The following is a 19,986-nucleotide window of genomic DNA, read 5'->3' on the forward strand; positions in this document are numbered from 1 at the left end:
TGTCCCTGTGAGGAGCACTGGGTGTCTGTCTGTCCCTGTGAGGAGCACTGGGTGTCTGTCTGTCCCTATGAGGAGCACTGGGTGTCTGTCTGTCCCTGTGAGGAGCACTGGGTGTCTGTCTGTCCCTGTGAGGAGCACTGGGTGTCTGTCTGTCCCTGTGTGGAGCACTGGGTGTCTGTCTGTCCCTGTGAGGAGCACTGGGTGTCTGTCTGTCCCTGTGTGGAGCACTGGGTGTCTGTCTGTCCCTGTGAGGAGCACTGGGTGTCCGTCTGTCCCTGTGTGTTGCCTCTGGCAGTGCAGCTGGGAGTTGCAGTGAGAGGAGGCCCAGCTCCGCCACTTTCGCCCGGCCGGTCACCTCCTGAGTGTTGAGTGTCTATGAGCCGTTGGCTGCACTGAAACGTTTGGCTCTTTCTCTTAGTAACAGCTTTTTACATTCTGCCTCAATTCCTCTCCAGCCTAATCACTGGCAACTGCCCCCTCCCCCACCCGCGCTGCCGGATTTACCCCCTCCCCCCGTCCTGCTCTCACCAGGGCAATAACCGCACGTTACCGGCCGCCTGCCGCTCCATCTACCGGGGAGGGATCGGCTTATTTTGCAACAATATCAAGGTAAGTGCCCTTGTCGCGTCTCCCGGGCCGGGCTGGGGGTGCGGGGCTGCGGGCACGGCGCTGCACAGGCTGGCAGGAGGGGGCTGGGCAGCGCTGTACACACTGCCATGTACCGGGCGCCGGACACAGCAGGGTGGGGGAGCTGCGGGGAATCCCTGACTGCGGAGCTCACTATCAGGGCTGGGGGAGGGGAGCTGTTTATCTGCCTTAACCACTTCAGTGCTGGAGCGCTTCCGCTGCCCATCCCCCCGGGGCTTTCCGGCACGTAACTACAGGTCTGTGCTGAGCCGCCCTTCCCCCACACGCGGATGGTTAACCATTTGGTGTGCAGGAGGAGCTGTTCCCGGTGGCCTCTGACCTAATTACCGCGTGTGAGGTGGAGGACTGTTCACACTGTGTGCTCATTGCCGTGTGTTGTTACTTGGTGTCCAGGCTGATAGTATTCCAGCAGGACACAGGTGAGGTGGGGGAGGGGAGGCTGCTCACTTCCAGGGCTCACCCACCACACAACTGGCTTTAGCCTGGGAACTTGCCCTGTGTCTTGGTGCTTAGGCCGTAGGGCCTCGGCGGTCCGTGTGGAGAGGGTGGACTCCCCGCGGGGGCTGGCACCTGGAAGCTTTGGTGCAGGGAATGGTGGGTGTAGCCGTGCTACACGAGGGGCGGATATACCGAAGATTTTCCACACAGAAATCCCCATTTTCTCACACTCCCCACAGAGCCGGCGCAGGTTTTTTCCCAAATTGTTCTGCGTCTTGCAGATAAAAAATCTTTGCAAAATTTGCACCAAAACGGAACCGGTATGTCTAAAAAGGCAGCTTGTAGTCCTGGTGTAGGGCCGCGTCCGCACTGCGTGTAACGGGCTGTCCAGCAGTAACGTAATGCTTGTTTTTAGGCACGGGGGAATTGTCACCCACACGGGTACAGCGCAGGCCGCCCTCTTCAGAACTCACAGCGCCGCTGCCACAGTCATGTGACCAGAAGACCGCCTCAATGGCGCACTCATCTAGTCACATGACTGCTGCAGCCAATTACAGGCCCTAGCGGTGCTGGACTAGAGTATGCCGCCATTTATTAGTTGTGAAAGATCCATGCCTAAGAACATAATTTGGGTGATACACATGTGCTGTGCATTTTCCACGAATGCAGGGTTGGGGTCCGGGCCGTGTTTTCTCTGCGCACATGGACAGCGAGCGGACTACTAGTAGCCTATGTGTGAGGACACACGGGGTACTCTACACACAGGCCTTAGCTGCTCTCCGCTGTGATTTATGGACCAGATCAGGGCATGTGAGGCCTCAGACGGCGCGGATTTCTCTGTTATGCAATCAATGGTCTGAGTTTTCTAAATACTTTGGATCAGATTTCTCAGTAATGGAGGTCACACCGGCCATGGGAAGGTGTTGCTGGACTAGTCTTTGAATGAGCTTCATGCATATATGGTTTTCGGAGTAAAACTTTTCTGACATTCATTTTGGGAATCGTCGGTAAAAAACAAATGGACACGTATGTTTTTTTTTTTCTTTTTGAAGATCATTCAGAGGGCAAAAAAATATTACCGGGGTTGTCCACTAGTACGACAGCCCTTCTCATACACCTCGCTTGGCCCTGATAAAATAATAAGCAAATAAGGCAGCACACTGCAGCGCTGAAACATGCAAACATGAAACACGAAAATTGAACTGCATTACTGCACTAGAAATATGAAAAATGAGAGCGTTTAGCGCATAAAAAAGGCCAATTTTATGTGTACCTGGTAGCCACTTTACGGCATCTCTCTTATGCCAGGTCCTACGCTTTCCTTTCCTCGCTGAGAATAAACGTCTCCATCTGAATGGGTACCTATGAAAACCTCTTCTTAGACTAACATTCTGACTGATAAAATAATAAAGTCTATACTCTCCTCCCGTGCCGGTGCCGTTCCCACAGTGTCGGCACTCGCTCTCCCCAGGGCCCCTGTGCGGTTGTATGACCTGTGACCCCGGCACCCAATCAGTGCTGCGCCACTGTCCCCGCCTTTGGGCACATTGAACATGAAGAGGAAGTCCGCGCTGCAGCTGCTCTCTGACCTCCTCTTAACCCCTTAACATCTAATGACGGACAGAGTCCGTCATTGGCGCCTCCCCTTGTTTGATGCAGGCTCCTGCGATGAGCCAACACCTTTTCCGGCACATGACAGCTGGTCTGATCAGCTGACGTGTGTCTCTAATAGCCGCTAGTGGAATCGCAATCTACCAGCAGCTGTTAACATGTTAAATGCCCCTGTCAAACTGAAACGGCACCCATGTCACATGACCACAGGTCACCGATGGGTTAGCATGACATCCCAGGGCCAGCAGGAGAGCCCTGTGGTTGTCATAGCCAGATAGCTATGAGCGTCACCCAACTGTCGGTGCTCATAGCTAGTTAGCATATCTGCTACACAGAGCGATCAGACGCCAGAATTACGTTTTTTTGGTCGCTGCAACATTGCAATAAAATGCAATAACGGGCGATCAAAAGATCGTATACACACCAAAATGGTAACATTAAAACCATCAGATCGGTGCTCAAAAAATAATCCCTCACCCAGCCCGAGATCACGAAAAATGGAGACGCTATGGGTCTTGGAAAATTACAACTTTTTTTTTTTTTTTTTACAAACTTTGGAAATTTTTTTTCACCATTGAAATACAAAAGAACCTAGACATGTTTGGTGTATCTGAACTCATAACACTGGTCAACAGCATTTTTGGTGCCAAAGATATTTCATCGAATTTAGGGTATTTTTGGGGTGCTGATTCTGAATATGTCATCAGTTTTGCCAGATTGGCTCAAGTTTTTGAGATTTTTGGTATCTTATTTATAGCACTTGTTGGTAAATGCGACGTATCATCTCATTAATTTCTTTGGATTAGTACTTGAACTGAGCAGTTCTCAATATAGTTTTGTGTTAATTAGTGTTCTAAAAGTTTGTTCATAGCTTGATTTTTGCACTAACTTTATGTTGTTGTCTGTTTTCCAGTGAAAAGCATGAACTCATCAAGAAGAAGTTGTCTTAACGATCCAGACTCATTCTGTTACATTTGTGGTGAATACACACTGCCAAAACATAGAAGAAACATAACAGACTTCGTAAAAAAAGTGTATTTTGCCTATTTTGGGGTTATGCTTGGGGACCAAGACAAGTTTTGGGCACCACACATAGTGTGCAAACCATGTATCGAATTATTACGAAAATGGAGCAAAGGACAAAGAAAAAGCTTCAAATTTGGTGTTCCAATGGTGTGAAGAGAGCCAAAAAATCATCATGATGACTGTTATTTATGGTAAACACAGGTACAGGCACATCTTCACAATGAGGGACAGGCCTTCTTGCAGATTCCATGTTACTCCCATTTTCGTTTCTTATGCTTATTGAATCCTTGCACTGCACAGAAATAACAGTCATCATGATGATTTTTTGGCTCTCTCCACACCATTGGAACACCAAATTTGAAGCTTTTTCTTTGTCCTTTGCTCCATTTTCGTAATAATTCGATACATGCTTTGCACACTATGTGTGGTGCCCAAAACTTGTCTTGGTCCCCAAGCATAACCCCAAAATAGGCAAAATACACTTTTTTTACGAAGTCTGTTATGTTTCTTCTATGTTTTGGCAGTGTGTATTCACCACAAATGTAACAGAATGAGTCTGGATCGTTAAGACAACTTCTTCTTGATGAGTTCATGCTTTTCACTGGAAAACAGACAACAACATAAAGTTAGTGCAAAAATCAAGCTATGAACAAACTTTTAGAACACTAATTAACACAAAACTATATTGAGAACTGCTCAGTTCAAGTACTAATCCAAAGAAATTAATGAGATGATGCGTCGCATTTACCAACAAGTGCTATAAATAAGGTACCAAAAATCTCAAAAACTTGAGCCAATCTGGCAAAACTGATAGCATATTCAGAATCAGCACCCCAAAAATACCCCAAATTCATTAAAATGTTTTGGACACCAGAAAAAAAATTTTTTTTTGTTGACCTGTGTAATGACCTGGAGAATCATAATGGCAGGTCAGTTTTAGCATTTAGTGAACATGGTAAAGAAAAAATCCAAAAAACAATTGTGGAATTGCACTTTTTTTGCAATTTCACCGCATTTGGATTTTATTCCCATTTTCCAGTACATAATATGGTAAAACTAATGGTGCCATTCAAAAGTACAACTGGTCTCGCAAAAAATAAGCCCTCACATGGCCATATTGACGGAAAAATGAAAAAGTTATGGCTGTGGGAAGAAGGGGAGCAAAAATGGAAGCACAAAAACGAAAATACCCCTGGTCCTTAAGGGGTTAATGTTCAGTTCGACAGGAGGCAGGGTCAGTGACCGATTGGGTGCTGGCGTCACGTGTCATAACAACCGTGTGAGAGCGCGAGTGCAGACATTGATGGAACGGTGTCGGCACGGGAGGGGAGTATTATTTTATTGGGGCGAAACGTGGGGTATGAGAAGGGGCTCTCCAAGTAGTGGACAATTAACATTCGAACAGCCCAACTGACTATAAAGGTTCTGTCTGAAAAACATTGGTGGGACACGTATGTGATTTACTGATGTCTATATGAGGCCTTAGTATTAGGGTGCCGCCGGCACTCAGGACCGGAGCGTTCAGCTGCATGCATTTCTATTCATCCGCATGCTGCGGTCCCAAGTGCCGGCGGCAGTGCCGGGTATTAATGCGTGAGTTTCTCGCATTGCACTCGCAAGTGTGACCCCGACCTTAGGCAAAGTCTTCAGCCAACCGCTACATGGACGAGCAAACCAAGCTGCACACCAAGCTCGTCACGTCATTAATTTGCGGACATGACTGCTCCCCAAATCTCAGTACTTGTGTGAAAGTATTATATTTATATGATGCAGATTATATTATACAGACGTGCACTGTTAGAGTTTAAGTCAGACACCACACTGTTATTCAGTAGGGCTCTTAAGACAAGAAAGTTTTTTTTTTGTTTTATTTTTAACACAAATTGAGTTTCTATGCACAATCCATTTCCATATTTCGAATGAGACTCGCCCGTACAAATCTACGGGTTCTGGAAAAAAAATCGGATCCCATACAGGTTCTGTTTTATGTCTGATTTTTTTGACACATTATGAATATTAACATAGGAAAATGTAATCGATCCTGTACATGTTATACTGTTAGTGTAGAAGTGTGGATGTAAAAGGGCGCACGGATGACGGCACTGGTGACAGCATGGATAGAAGTCGTCTGAGTTTTCTGGATGGAAGTGGGATTACTTTGATTTGCTCGTCAGACTCCTTCCTTAAGGTGTTTCTTTTGTTGCCTGTTTGTGGCGGACTTTGTTCTGCAACTGTCGCTCATCTGAAATCGCTCTATTCCGATGAATAGAACCAATTTTTAGTCTCCGAAATTTCTGCAACAAAATCTGCATTGTGAGAATTTGCCCTCGGAACGTTCCCGCAAGACATTTTTGCTCCGGAGAAAATGAACAATCCCCCTGCAATTGGACCTTGTGAGCGGCACGTTGTTACATCGCACACTCACGTCACTGCACTTGGTATTTCATCCTCCACATCTGCAGTCCATGGCAAGTGCACAACAATACACATAGGACTTACCAGGAAACTGTCACCTCGGAAAGTCATTATGTCCTCCAAGTAAGTAGCGTTTCATTGCTGCCTGGAAAGTGCGGCTACTGAGAGAAAATGACCTTATTTCCTCTCCAGAGCCGCTGACTTTCAATCATGCGGGGGGGGGGGGGCATGGAGCAATTACATTCATCGGTCACAGCGCTGTGAGTGTCGGATGTATGCCCAAGAACGATGATCACTTCGCAGTGTATCTGTGCAGAGATGGCTGTCAATCAAACTGCCGGGGCGCTGCTTACAGTGGCTTCTCCCAGTATAGCGAGTGGTGACTGTCGCTCCTCCAAGCATTGCCCCCGTAACTGAAAGCCGGCGGCTGCCAGGAGGAAATAAGATAATTTTTCTCCCAGTAGCCACACTTTCAGTAAGGCGTCCAAGCAGCATTGTCATGCCATTTACTAGCAGATTGACTCTGTACTTGCAGGTAAATAGCATTTTCGGAGGCACTGGTTGCATTGAAATTGTATGGGAGTAATCTGCTGTTGGAAAGGGTGAAATCTGCAGCATAGATTGACATGATCTAGACGAGCAGACGGGCAGCACATGAACCCAGTATAGGTAATGCGTCAGTACACATGGCCGATTTTCTACATGGACAAATGGTCTATGTGGAAAATATTGCAGCACACACTGCTTTGGTCCAATTTACAGACCAGAATAATGCAAATAACGAAAGGCAATTCGTCGCCCATCTGCAATGCGCACAAGTAAACGGAGCTGCACACGATCACGTCCACAAATATTCATGTTCCCAATTTGCGTTTGAGACCTGCCCAATTTTTTAATATGGCCGCCTAAGGGTGCGTTCCTATGGGGCAGTTTCTAATGTTACAGTGAAATCAGCAGCAGTACGGACCACCATGGATATGCTGGTGAAAATGGTGCAGTTAAAGCATTTCACAGGTAAAATCCTCACAAGCTGATAAACTGGTGCTTACAATTTGTAATCAGCCTTATTCACATGTCTGTTTAAACACGTACGCCAAAGAATGGTAATGGTGTCATTAGTGTTTTCCATCAGTGCACGGTCCGTGTGTCCGTTTTTACCATCAGTGTGTCATCAGAGTTGGGTCAGTGTGTCCGTTTTTACCATCAGTGTGTCATCAGTATTGGTCCATGTGTCTGTTTTTACCATCAGTGTGTCTTCAGCGTTTTCCATCAGTGTGTCCGTTTTTACCATCATTGTGTCATTGGTGTTGGGTCCGTGTGTCTGTCTTTACCATCAGTGTTTTCCATCAGTGCATGGTCCATGTGTATGGCACATGGACCAGCTGGAAGAAGAAGTGTGCTGGTAAAGTAAGGATCACCAATTATAAAGCCAATAATTGTTATTATTAAACAAATTAAATACAACAACAAAGTCCAAAAACAATTAAAAACCATTGTGGCTAGAATGCATCAACAGAAAACCCATGTAAGGACTAACTATCCTCATCCTCTGATGAAGCCATGCACTGTGACAATATGCGTGGGGTGGGGTCCTTTTCTCCTTGCACCATGTTGTAGATGGGTGTTTTAACCCCTTCCCGACATTTGACGTACTATCCCGTCGAGGTGGGGTGGGCCCGTATGACCGCCGACGGGATAGTACGTCATAGCCGATCGGCCGCGCTCACGGGGGGAGCGCGGCCGATCGCGGCCGGGTGTCGGCTGCATATCGCAGCTGACATCCGGCACTATGTGCCAGGAGCGGTCACGGACCGCCCCCGGCACATTAACCCCCGGCACACCGCGATCAAACATGATCGCGATGTGCCGGCGATGCAGGGAAGCATCGCGCAGGGAGAGGGCTCCCTGCGGGCTTCCCTGAGCCCCCCGCAGCAACGCGATGTGATCGCGTTGCTGCGAGGGTCTTACCTCCCTCCCTGCCTGCTCCAGACCCGGATCCAAGATGGCCGCGGATCCGGGTCCTGCAGGGAGGGAGGTGGCTTCACAGACGCCTGCTCAGAGCAGGCACTGTGAAGCAGCCTGCACTTCAATCAGATCGGTGATCTGTCAGAGTGCTATGCAAACTGACAGATCACCGATCTGTATTGTCCCCCCCTGGGGCAAAGTAAAAAAGTAAAAAAAAAAATTTCCAAATGTGTAAAAAAAAATAAAAAAAAATATTCCAAAATAATGAAAAAAAAAAAAAAATATTATTCCCATAAATACATTTCTTTATCTAAATTAAAAAAAAAAAACAATAAAAGTACACATATTTAGTATCGCCACGTCCGTAACGACCCAACCTATAAAACTGCCCCACTAGTTAACCCCTTCAGTAAACACCGTAAGAAGAAAAAAAAAAAAACGAGGCAAAAAACAACGCTTTATTACCATACCGCCGAACAAAAAGTGGAATAACACGCGATCAAAAAGACTGATATAAATATCCATGGTACCGCTGAAAACGTCATCTTGTCCCGCAAAAAACAAGCCGCCATACAGCATCATCAGCAAAAAAATAAAAAAGTTATAGTCCTGAGAATAAAGCGATACCAAAATAATTATTTTTTCTATAAAATAGTTTTTATCGTATAAAAGCGCCAAAACATAAAAAAAATGATATAAATGAGATATCGCTGTAATCGTACTGACCCGACGAATAAAACTGCTTTATCAATTTTACCAAACCCGGAACGGTATAAACGCCTCTCCCAAAAGAAATTCATGAATAGCAGGTTTTTGGTCATTCTGCCTCACAAAAATCGGAATAAAAAGCGATCAAAAACGGTCACGTGTCCGAAAATGTTACCAATAAAAACGTCAACTCGTCCCGCAAAAAACAAGACCTCACATGACTCTGTGGAGCAAATGTGGAAAAATTATAGGTCTCAAAATGTGGAGACGCAAAAACTTTTTTGCTATAAAAAGCGTCGCTGGTTTCACACTTCCGTTTTTGTCTGCAGCGTTTTTTGCACAAAAAAACGCATGCGTTTTTTCCCTATATTTAACATTGAAAACGCATGCGGTTTTTTTGTACGCGTTTGGTCGCGTTTTCAAACGCATGCGGTTTTTTTCTGCATGCGTTCATTTTCAGAAATACAACCTGCAGTATTTTCTTGCGTTTTTAAGCACATGCGTTTGTTTGCGTTAAAAACGCATGCATTTTTATCGAAAAAAACAGAAAACACACTGAAAAGCCACCCACCACCATCAAGGTGATAAAGGGATCCAAACCCTAACCCTAACTCTACCCCTAACCTCACCCCTAACCGTTTAATGAACATTTTCTGACAGTCATAGTGCCACGTATTTCAGTGCCACGTATTTCAGTGCCACGTATTTCAGTGCCACGTATTTCAGTGCCATGTATTTCAGTGCCACGTATCACGTATTTCAGTGGCACGTGTTTCAGTGCCACGTATTTCAGTGCCACGTATCACGTATTTCAGTGCCACATATTTTAGTACCACGTATTTCAGTTGCACGTATTTCAGTGCCACGTATTTCAGTGCCACGTATTTCAGTGCCACGTATCACGTATTTCAGTGCCACGTGTTTCAGTGCCACGTATTTAAGTGCCACGTATCACATATTTCAGTGCCACGTATTTCAGTGCCACGTATTTCAGTGCCACGTATTTCAGTGCCACGTATTTCAGTGCCACATATCACATATTTCAGTGCCACTTATTTCAGTGCCACGTATTTCAGTGCCACGTATTTCAGTGCCACGTATTTCAGTGCCACGTATTTCAGTGCCACGTATTTCAGTGCCACGTATTTCAGTGCCACGTATTTCAGTGCCACGTATTTCAGTCACGTTTAGGGTTAGGGTTAGGGGTAGGGTTAGGGTTAGGGCTAGGGTTGGAGGTAAAGTTAGGGTTGGGGCTAAAGTTAGGGTTGGGGCTAAAGTTAGGGTTAGGGTTTGGATTACATTTACGTTTGGATTAGGGTTGGGATTAGAATTATGGGTGTGTCAGGGCTAGGGGTGTGGTTAGGGTTACCGTTGGGATTAGGGTTAGGGGTGTGTTTGGGTTAGGGTTTCAGGTAGAATTGGGGGGTTTCCACTGTCCAGGCACATCAGGGGCTCTCCAAGCGCGACATGGCGTCCAATCTCAATTCCAGCCAATTCTGCGTTGAAAAAGTAAAACAGTGCTCCTTCCCTTCCGAGCTCTCCCGTGCGCCCAAAAAGGGGTTTACCCCAACATATGTGTTATCAGCGTACTCGGGACAAATTGAACAACAACTTCTGGGGTCCAAGTTCTCTTGTTATCCTTAGGAAAATAAAAATTTGGGGGGCTAAAAATCATTTTTGTGGGAAAAAAAAGATGTTTTATTTTCACGGCTTTGCGCTATAAACTTTAGTGAAACACTTGGGGGTTCAAAGTTCTCAAAACACATCTAGATAAGTTCCTTGGGAGGTCTAGTTTCCAATATGGGGTCACTTGTGGGGGGTTTGTACTGTTTGGGTACATCAGGGGCTCTGCAAATGCAACGTGACGGCTGCTGACCAATCCATTTAAGTCTGCATTCCAAATGGCGCTCCTTCCCTTCCGAGCTCTGTCATGCGCCCAAACAGTGGTTCCCCCCCACATATGGGGTATCAGCGTACTCAGGACAAATTGGAAAACAAATTTTGGGGTCCAATTTATTCTGTTACCCTTGTAAAAATACAAAGCTGGGGGCTAAAAAATCATTTTTGAGAAAAAAAAAAAAATTATTTTCACGGCTCTGCGTTATAATCTGTAGTGAAACACTTGGGGGTTCAAAGCTCTCAAAACACATCTAGATAAGTTCCTTAGGGGGTCTACTTTCCAAAATGGTGTCACTTGTAGGGAGTTTCAATGTTTAGGCACATCAGGGGCTCTCCAAACGCAACATGGCGTCCCATCTCAATTCCAGTCAATTTTGCATTGAAAAGTCAAATGGCGCTCCTTCCCTTCCAAGCTCTGCCATGCGCCCAAACAATGGTTTACACCCACATATGGGGTATCAGCGTACTCAGGACAAATTGCACAACATTTTTTGGGGTCCAATTTCTTCTCTTACCCTTGGGAAAATAAAAAATTGGGGGCAAAAAGATCATTTTTGTGAAAAAAATATGATTTTTTATTTTTACGGCTCTGCATTATAAACTTCTGTGAAGCACTTGGTGGGTCAAAGTGCTCACCACACATCTAGATAAGTTCCTTAGGGGGTCTACTTTCCAAAATGGTGTCACTTGTAGGGAGTTTCAATGTTTAGGCACATCAGGGGCTCTCCAAACGCAACATGGCGTCCCATCTCAATTCCAGTCAATTTTGCATTGAAAAGTCAAATGGCGCTCCTTCCCTTCCAAGCTCTGCCATGCGCCCAAACAATGGTTTACACCCACATATGGGGTATCAGCGTACTCAGGACAAATTGCACAACATTTTTTGGGGTCCAATTTCTTCTCTTACCCTTGGGAAAATAAAAAATTGGGGGCGAAAATATCATTTTTGTGAAAAAATATGATTTTTTATTTTTACGGCTCTGCATTATAAACTTCTGTGAAGCACTTGGTGGGTCAAAGTGCTCACCACACATCTAGATAAGTTCCTTAGGGGGTCTACTTTCCAAAATGGTGTCACTTGTAGGGAGTTTCAATGTTTAGGCACATCAGGGGCTCTCCAAACGCAACATGGCGTCCCATCTCAATTCCAGTCAATTTTGCATTGAAAAGTCAAATGGCGCTCCTTCCCTTCCAAGCTCTGCCATGCGCCTAAACAATGGTTTACACCCACATATGGGGTATCATCGTACTCAGGACAAATTGTACAACAACTTTGGGGGTCCATTTTCTCCTGTTACCCTTGGTAAAATAAAACAAATTGGAGCTGAAATAAATTTTGTGTGAAAAAAAGTTAAATGTTCATTTTTATTTAAACATTCCAAAAATTCCTGTGAAACACCTGAAGGGTTAATAAACTTCTTGAATGTGGTTTTGAGCACCTTGAGGGGTGCAGTTTTTAGAATGGTGTCACACTTGAGTATTTTCTATCATATAGACCCCTCAAAATGACTTCAAATGAGATGTGGTCCCTAAAAAAAAATGGTGTTGTAAAAATGAGAAATTGCTGGTCAACTTTTAACCCTTATAACTCCGTCACAAAAAAAAATTTTGGTTCCAAAATTGTACTGATGTAAAGTAGACATGTGGGAAATGTTACTTATTAAGTATTTTGCGTGACATATGTCTGTGATTTAAGGGCACAAAAATTCAAAGTTGGAAAATTGCAAAATTTTCAAAATTTTCGCCAAATTTCCATTTTTTTCACAAATAAACGCAAGTTATATCGAATAAATTTTACCTTTAACATGAAGTACAATATGTCACGAGAAAACAATGTCAGAATCGCCAAGATCCGTCAAAGCGTTCCAGAGTTATAGCCTCATAAAGGGACAGTGGTCAGAATTGTAAAAATTGGCCCGGTCATTAACGTGCAAACCACCCTTGGGGGTGAAGGGGTTAACATGTCAACCACCAGGTTATCAAGCCCTACCTTGCTTTTGTTTGCGATTTCTCTGCTCTTTCTAAGCTGTTTTAATATAACCATTTGTGTGTGTATTCAGTGGGTACGGAAAGTATTCAGACCCCTTTACATTTTTTACGCTTTGTTTCATTGCAGCCATTTGGTAAATTCAAAAAAGTTCATTTTTTTCTCATTAATGTACATTCTGCACCCCATCTTGACTGAAAAAAACAGAAATGTAGACATTTTTGCAAATTTATTAAAAAAGAAAACTGAAATATCACATGGTCATTAGTATTGAGATCCTTTGCTCAGACACTCATATTTAAGTCACATGCTGTCCATATAAAATCCTTGTGATCCTCTTGAGATGGTCCTACTCCTTAATTGGAGTCCAGCTGTGTTTAATTAAACTGATAGGACTTGATTTGTTACGGCACACACCTGTCTATATAAGACCTCACAGCTCACAGTGCATGTCAGACCAAATGAGAATCATGAGGTCAAAGGAACTGCCCCATGTGCTCAGAGACAGAATTGTGGCAAGGCACGGATCTGGCGATGGTTCCAACAGAATTTCTGCAGTACTCAAGGTTCCTAAGAGCACAGCCTCCATAATCCTTAAATGGAAGAAGTTTGGGGCCACCAGAAGTCTTCTTAGACCTGGCCGTCCAGCCAAACTGAGCAATCGTGGGAGAAGAGCCTTGGTGAGAGAGGTAAAGAAGAACCCCAAGATCACTGTGGCTGAGCTCCAGAGATGCAGTAGGGAGATGGGAGAAAGTTCCACAAAGTCAACTATCACTGCAGCCCTCCACCAGTCGGGCCTTTATGGCAGAGTGGCCAGATGGAAGCCTCTCCTCAGTGCAAGACATATGAAAGCCCGCATAGAGTTTGCTAAAAAACACATGAAGGACTCCCAGACTATGAGAAATAAGATTCTCTGGTCTGATGAGATGAAGATAGACCTTTTTGGTGATAATTCTAAGCGGTATGTGTGGAGAAAACCAGGCACTGCTCATCACCTGCCCAATACAATCCCAACAGTGAAACATGGTGGTGGCAGCATCATTATATGGGGGTGTTTTTCATCTGCAGGGACATGACGACTGGTTGTCATTGAAGGAAACATGAATGTGGCCAAGTACAGAGATATCCTGGATGAAAAACTCTTCCAGAGTGCTCTGGACCTCAGACTTGGCAGATGGTTCACCTTCCAACAAGACAATGACCCTAAGCACACAGCTAAAATAACAAAGAAGTGGCTGCAGAACAACTCTGTGACCATTCTTGACTGGCCCAGACAGAGCCCTGACCTAAACCCAATTGAACATCTCTGGAGAGACCTTAAAATGACTGTCCACCAACGTTCACCATCCAACCTGACGGAGCTGGAGAGGATCTACAAGGAAAAATGGCAGAGAATCCCCAAATCCATGTGTGAAAAACTTGTTGCATCCTCCCAAGAAGACTCCTGGCTGTACTAGCTCAAAAGGGTGCTTCTACTCAATACTGAGCAATACTGAATACTTATGACTAGGGTTGAGCGACCTTGACTTTTTTAGGGTCGAGTCATGTTTCGCGAAACCCGACTGTTGGAAAAGTCGAGTCGGGCGAAATCGGCCGATTACAGCGCAAAGTCGAGGATCGGCCGGAACACGAAACCCTATGCACGTCAAAGGTTTTTTTTTTTTTTTTCTCTCCTCTCTCCTCTCTCCTCTCTCTCCTCTCTCCTCTCTCCTCTCTCCTCTCTCCTCTCTCTCCCATCCCAGCACAGGAAATTTCGTTTTACACTACTGCGCACAAGCGATAAAATGATGGGCGTGCACGCCCTAACCCCTATGTCATCACTCTGCCCACGCTCCTTCATTGGCTGAAAAAATGGCGCTAAACGCGTCATACGAAACGCGACTTTGGCGCCAAGATCGCGTACCGCATGGCCGACCCCACACAAACAGAGATCAGGTCGGGTTTCATGAGACGCCGACTTTACCAAAAGTCGGCGACTTATGAAAATGAACGATCCGTTTCGCTCAACCCTACTTATGACCATGTGATATTTCAGTTTTCTTTTTTAAGAAATTTGCATAAATTTCTACATTTCTGTGTTTTTTTCAGTCAAGATGGGGTGCAGAGTATGTACATTAATGAGAAAAAAAATGAACTTTTTTGAATTTACCAAATGGCTGCAATGAAACAAAGAGTGAAAAATTTAAAGGGTCTGAATACTTTCCGTACCCACTATATATAGCCTGTGTGGGAATTTCTTTGAACTTCAGCATGATCATTATGTTTCTCTACATAGCACTTCTTTGACTCTCTATCTTCTGTTACTTAGTTTTCAGCCATCCCAGTGCAGGTTGTCTTAGGGTACCGTTACACAAAACGATTTACCAACGATCACGACCAGCGATACGACCTGGCCGTGATCGTTGGTAAGTCGTTGTGTGGTCGCTGGGGAGCTGTCACACAGACATCTCTACAGCGACCAACGATGCCGAAGTCCCCGGGTAACCAGGGTAAACATCGGGTTACTAAGCGCGGCCCTGCGCTTAGTAACCCGATGTTTACCCTGGTTACCATCGTAAATGTAAAAAAACAAACACTACATACTCACATTCTGGTGTCCGTCAGGTCCCTAGCCGTCTGCTTCCCGCACTGACTGAGTGCCGGCCGTAAAGTGAAAGCAGAGCACAGCGGTGACGTCACCGCTGTGCTCTGCTTTTACTTTCCGGCCGGCAGTTAGTCAGTGCGGGAAGCAGACGGCTAGGGACCTGACGGACACCGGAATGTGAGTATGTACGGTTTTTTTTTTTTACATTTACGATGGTAACCAGGGTAAACATCGGGTTACTAAGCGCGGCCCTGCGCTTAGTAACCCAATGTTTACCCTGGTTACAAGCGAACGCATCACTGGATCGGTGTCACACACACTGATGCAGCGATGACAGCGGGAGATCCAGCGACGAAATAAAGTTCCAAACGATCTGCTACGACGTACGATTCTCAGCAGGGTCCCTGATCGCTGCTGCGTGTCAGACACAGCGATATCGTATGGATATCGCTGGAACGTCACGGATCGTACCGTCGTAGCGACAAAAGTGCCACTGTGAGACGGTACCCTTACTTATTTAATTATTCTAATCTTATCCCCAGCAACCACAGAGGAGGAGGATAGTTAGTCCTTACACGGGCTTTCTGTTGCAAGGCTTTTTATTTGTTTTTAGACTTTGCAGTAGTGTTTATCTTGTTTAATAATACAGATTCTATATTTTATAATTGGTGAGCCTTACCCTACATACACACTCCTTCTTCTTCCAGTAGGCCCATTCATTACTAAGTGGTGTGGTTTCTGATGCTGTGATTTATTTATTTATTTTGTAGTGCCCTTGAGGTTTCTTAATTCCACAATTTTGGGATGCCATCTGTGTGCTGCAGGCATCTTTCATGGAGCCATAGACTTGTATTAGCACTTTTTCATCCGTGCTACCGGAAAAAAACGGACACGTGGACATTCCCATACACTATAAAGGCTACATGTTGTATCTGTGATAGAAAACGAATAGACCACATATGTGAAACACGGATGTCTGAATGAGGCCTAAACTCTAGAACATCTTAAAATACATAGACATTAGAAAGTCCGGACCAAAGAAGGAACATAATCCACATTGCTTACTTGGGAGCGTACTCTTAAATTTAAGTGCACAAGGTTCATTTCCTACCAGATTTTTCACATAGAATTTGGATACATTTTGGTAAAATCCGATTCATTTTGCTGGCACTTACACTAACCTCACACAAATGTATAAAAAATCATCCAACTTTCATCCAGAGAAAAACGACTGGTTTTTCCTCTGTATTGTCTTGCATATGCCATCCGTATGCCTGTTTTTTACATCTGTGTAGCATTCGTGTTTATACATCAGTAGGTGATAACATTTACAAGACCGAATATCATTTCCTTCAATGTAACTAATAATCGGATGATATGTATGGAAAATCCGTATGTGATTGAATTATTTCTTTTTGCCCACTCATAGGCTTGAATAGACGAGTCTTATTGGAAATTTTAAAGACGAGTGCTTGCTGCAATTTGTTTTCACACGGACCAGTCCAGTTGAATAACGTTGGCCCTGGTGCTGACTGCGTGATGTTAGATTTTTCCTAGGACAGAATATACGGGTTTGGAAAGTTTCATTAACAAGATTATTCATGTGCTTGTGTTTGCCCCTGTTAAAATAAGAACACCCATACTTGCCCCCATGCTGAGAACCCAATCAGCGCTGGCGTCGCTGTCCCTGTATTTGGAAGTAAAACTAATCAAGAGGAAGTATGCAGCCAGCCACAGCTCTCACTCACTTTTTATTACTTATACGTCGGAAGGCGGAGGCAGTGATAGAGCACAGGGCTCGTGACATGTTTCTTAGGTTAATGACTGCAATGTACAGTATATGTAAAAAACGGCTGATACACAAAATAGGCGAGTCTCATCCAACATGGAAGAAACTAGTGCACAGTGCAAAAACAACAAAAGCAATAAACGCGCATATGAATAACCCACCTGAATGAATAAGATTGGCTCTAGTGATGGCCGGTTATTCACAGACACTGATATTCTGCGTGTGTGAACTTGGCACTATGAAGAGCGAGCCATTCATGTGTTGTCAATTGTATCAAAATGAATGGACAGCTGGCTCTACCCAGTCCTGCAGGACTGAAATCTATCATTCATGTGATCGCTGCAGCCAGTCATTGGCCTCATTGGTGACTTTGCATGTATGTCACATGACCGCTGAGGCCAGTGGTTGGATGCAGCAGTCTTGTGAAAGATGGGAGTGACGTAATTGATGCAATACCGGCAGAGACCACAGGAGATTGTATAGGTAAGTAATAGTGATGTGTGTACGTGCTGGGATAAGGTGTTATCTGATCATGCTCCAGTGCTAACCAAGTGTCTTCGGTGTTCTTGAAAACTATGGGCAAGTCCCCGTGGCTGCATGTCTCGGAGCTGTTAGGGGAGTGCCTAACAAACAGGCAATCTATGCATGTGTTGCAGGAGTCGAACAGCCGCGGAGACTCGAACATAATTTTCAAGCACAACAAAGACACTCGGTTAGCACTGGAGCATGATCAGATAACACCTTATCCCAGCACGTTCACTCATCACTAGTAAGTAATGCTTTTTTTAATTATATTAAGGCATTTCCAGCTATAAGCCTTTTTTTTTTATTGTCAGACAACCTTTTACATTATGAGTTCAACTTTCTTTTTTTTTGTAGTCTTCTTTTTCTCCCTATCTATCATAGGTCAGGGGTCAGCAACCTTTAGCACTCCAACAGTTGGTAAAACTGCCACCTTCCCCTCCCCCCTCAGGGTCAGCCAATTATCTGAGCGGGCTGCCTCACACAGTATGTGTAGCACTAATACCCGCTGGCTTGTGTTCCACAGTTTGTTAGAAGCCCTAACGCTCGCTCTATGCTTTAAGGGTGACCTTACACATCCGATAAAAGGAGAAAAAAACCTGACCATCACCTCCATATAGTGTGAAGAGGTGCAAGCTGCAATGATTGCATAAAATACAAAATAAGAGCACAGCTGCACCCTGTAAGGGCCAAGACATATGCAAACGCTGAATACATGGCATCTAAACTGTATTGTTGCTAATTAAAATGTACTTACAAAAAATGATTGTTCTTAGCAGATAAATTGGCCAATTCGTGTGTGCCCATCAACCACGGCAAGGTGACCTCCCTCTGATGGGTTCCCATCAGGTCTTGGCCCTTACAGGGTGCTGCTGTGTTCTTTTTTTGTACATCAGATAACAGGCGTTTGATGGTTGAACAAGCAGTGGGCGACTGTTGCGCTGACACAGCCGTACATATTTTAATTCATGTTGGCCATACAGTTGTTCAGCATGGCCATAAATATTCAGTGACACCAGATGGCAAACAAACAGTTTTCCTGGCAATATTCTTTCAATAAGAAGTAGTTTGTGGATAAAAATCATTAGTTTGGGGAAAAATCTTACATCCAACTATGGGGCGAAAAAAAATCAGACATTCCAGACTTCATTTTAGATGATGACCGTCTCTGGTGGGTTGGCTAAAATTATAGGTAATTTGCAAGTTTTACTCGATGACTGTCCTGTTTTACACCAACTACAGTCTCATGTCTATGAGCTCCTTTAGATTGAATGAGTCCACTATTCTCCCCAACCCCCATACACATGCACACCTGGCGCGACTGAGCATGTCCATGTTTTCAGTAGGGAGAGAGGAGTAAGCCGCTGCCAAGTACTTCTTGCAGCAGCTCATTTTCTTTTTAAAGGGTTGTCTCAAAGTAAAAGTGCTCATAAAAAAACCACTTTGCAATTTACCACTTCTTAAAAGTCCCCTCCATTCTCAAGACCAGAGTGATTTTTAATTCCATAGTGTACAGTTTGTTGCCTTGGTTACCGGACACCCTTCAGTCCCAGCCTGGCCGGTTACCTAGACAAGGAGCGCGCACCGCTTGCATGCTCTGGATCTGACTAGCTTCAGTTCCACTGAAATCTGCGAGTGTGGTAAGATTCATCTAATGTGTATAACGCCGTTAGGCCAGGTTCACACTGCGTCAGTGGCAATGCGCTGACGGCATCCGTTACACAGCAGCACCAACGCTATGTAACGGATGCGATAGTCACCCATTGACTGCCACTATGTAGCGCATCACTGTGGGTGTTTTCTACTGTTTAGGTACATCAGGGGCTCTGCAAATGCAACGTGACGCCTGCAGACCAATCCATCTAAGTCTGCATTCCAAACGGCGCTCCTTCCCTTCCGAGCTCTGCCATGCACCCAAACGGTGGTTCCCCCCACATATGGGGTATCAGCGTACTCGGGACAAATTGGACAACAACCTTTGGGGGTCCAATATCTCCTGTTACCCTTGGGAAAATACAAAACTGAGGGCTAAAAATAATTTTTGTGGAAAAAAAAAGGAATTGTTATTTTCACCGCTCTGCGTAATAAACTGTAGTGAAACACTTGGAGGTTCAAAGTTTTCACAACACATCTAGATAAGTTCCTTAGGGGGTCTTCTTTCCAAAATGGTGTCATTTGTGGGGGGTTTCAATGTTTAGGCACATCAGGGGCACTCCAAACGCGACATGGCATTCCATCTCAATTCCAGTCAACTTTTCATTGAAAAGTCAAACGGCGCTCCTTCCCTTCTGAGATCTGCCCTGCGCCCAAACAGTGGTTTACCCCCACATATGGGGTACCAGCGTACTCAGGACAAATTGCACAACAAATTTTGGGGTCCAATTTATTCTGTTA

General features: G+C 44.7%; 1 protein-coding gene across 2 annotated transcripts in view; it reads left to right on the forward strand.

Annotated features, from left to right (window-relative positions):
* Nucleotides 1–367: 367 nt before the first annotated feature.
* TBL1XR1 (TBL1X/Y related 1) overlaps nt 368–19,986 on the forward strand; it is a 180,905-nt gene continuing 161,286 nt past the window's right edge. Inside the window, exon 1 of one of the 2 annotated variants that reach the window (XM_077290504.1) lies at nt 368–609. The gene's annotated coding sequence lies outside the window, so the exon portion shown is untranslated. The remainder of the gene's footprint in view (nt 610–19,986) is intronic. The other variant, XM_077290501.1, reaches the window with a different exon arrangement.

This window comes from Ranitomeya variabilis, chromosome 2 (genome assembly GCF_051348905.1).
Source record: "Ranitomeya variabilis isolate aRanVar5 chromosome 2, aRanVar5.hap1, whole genome shotgun sequence".
NCBI classification, from domain to species: Eukaryota; Metazoa; Chordata; class Amphibia; order Anura; family Dendrobatidae; genus Ranitomeya; species Ranitomeya variabilis.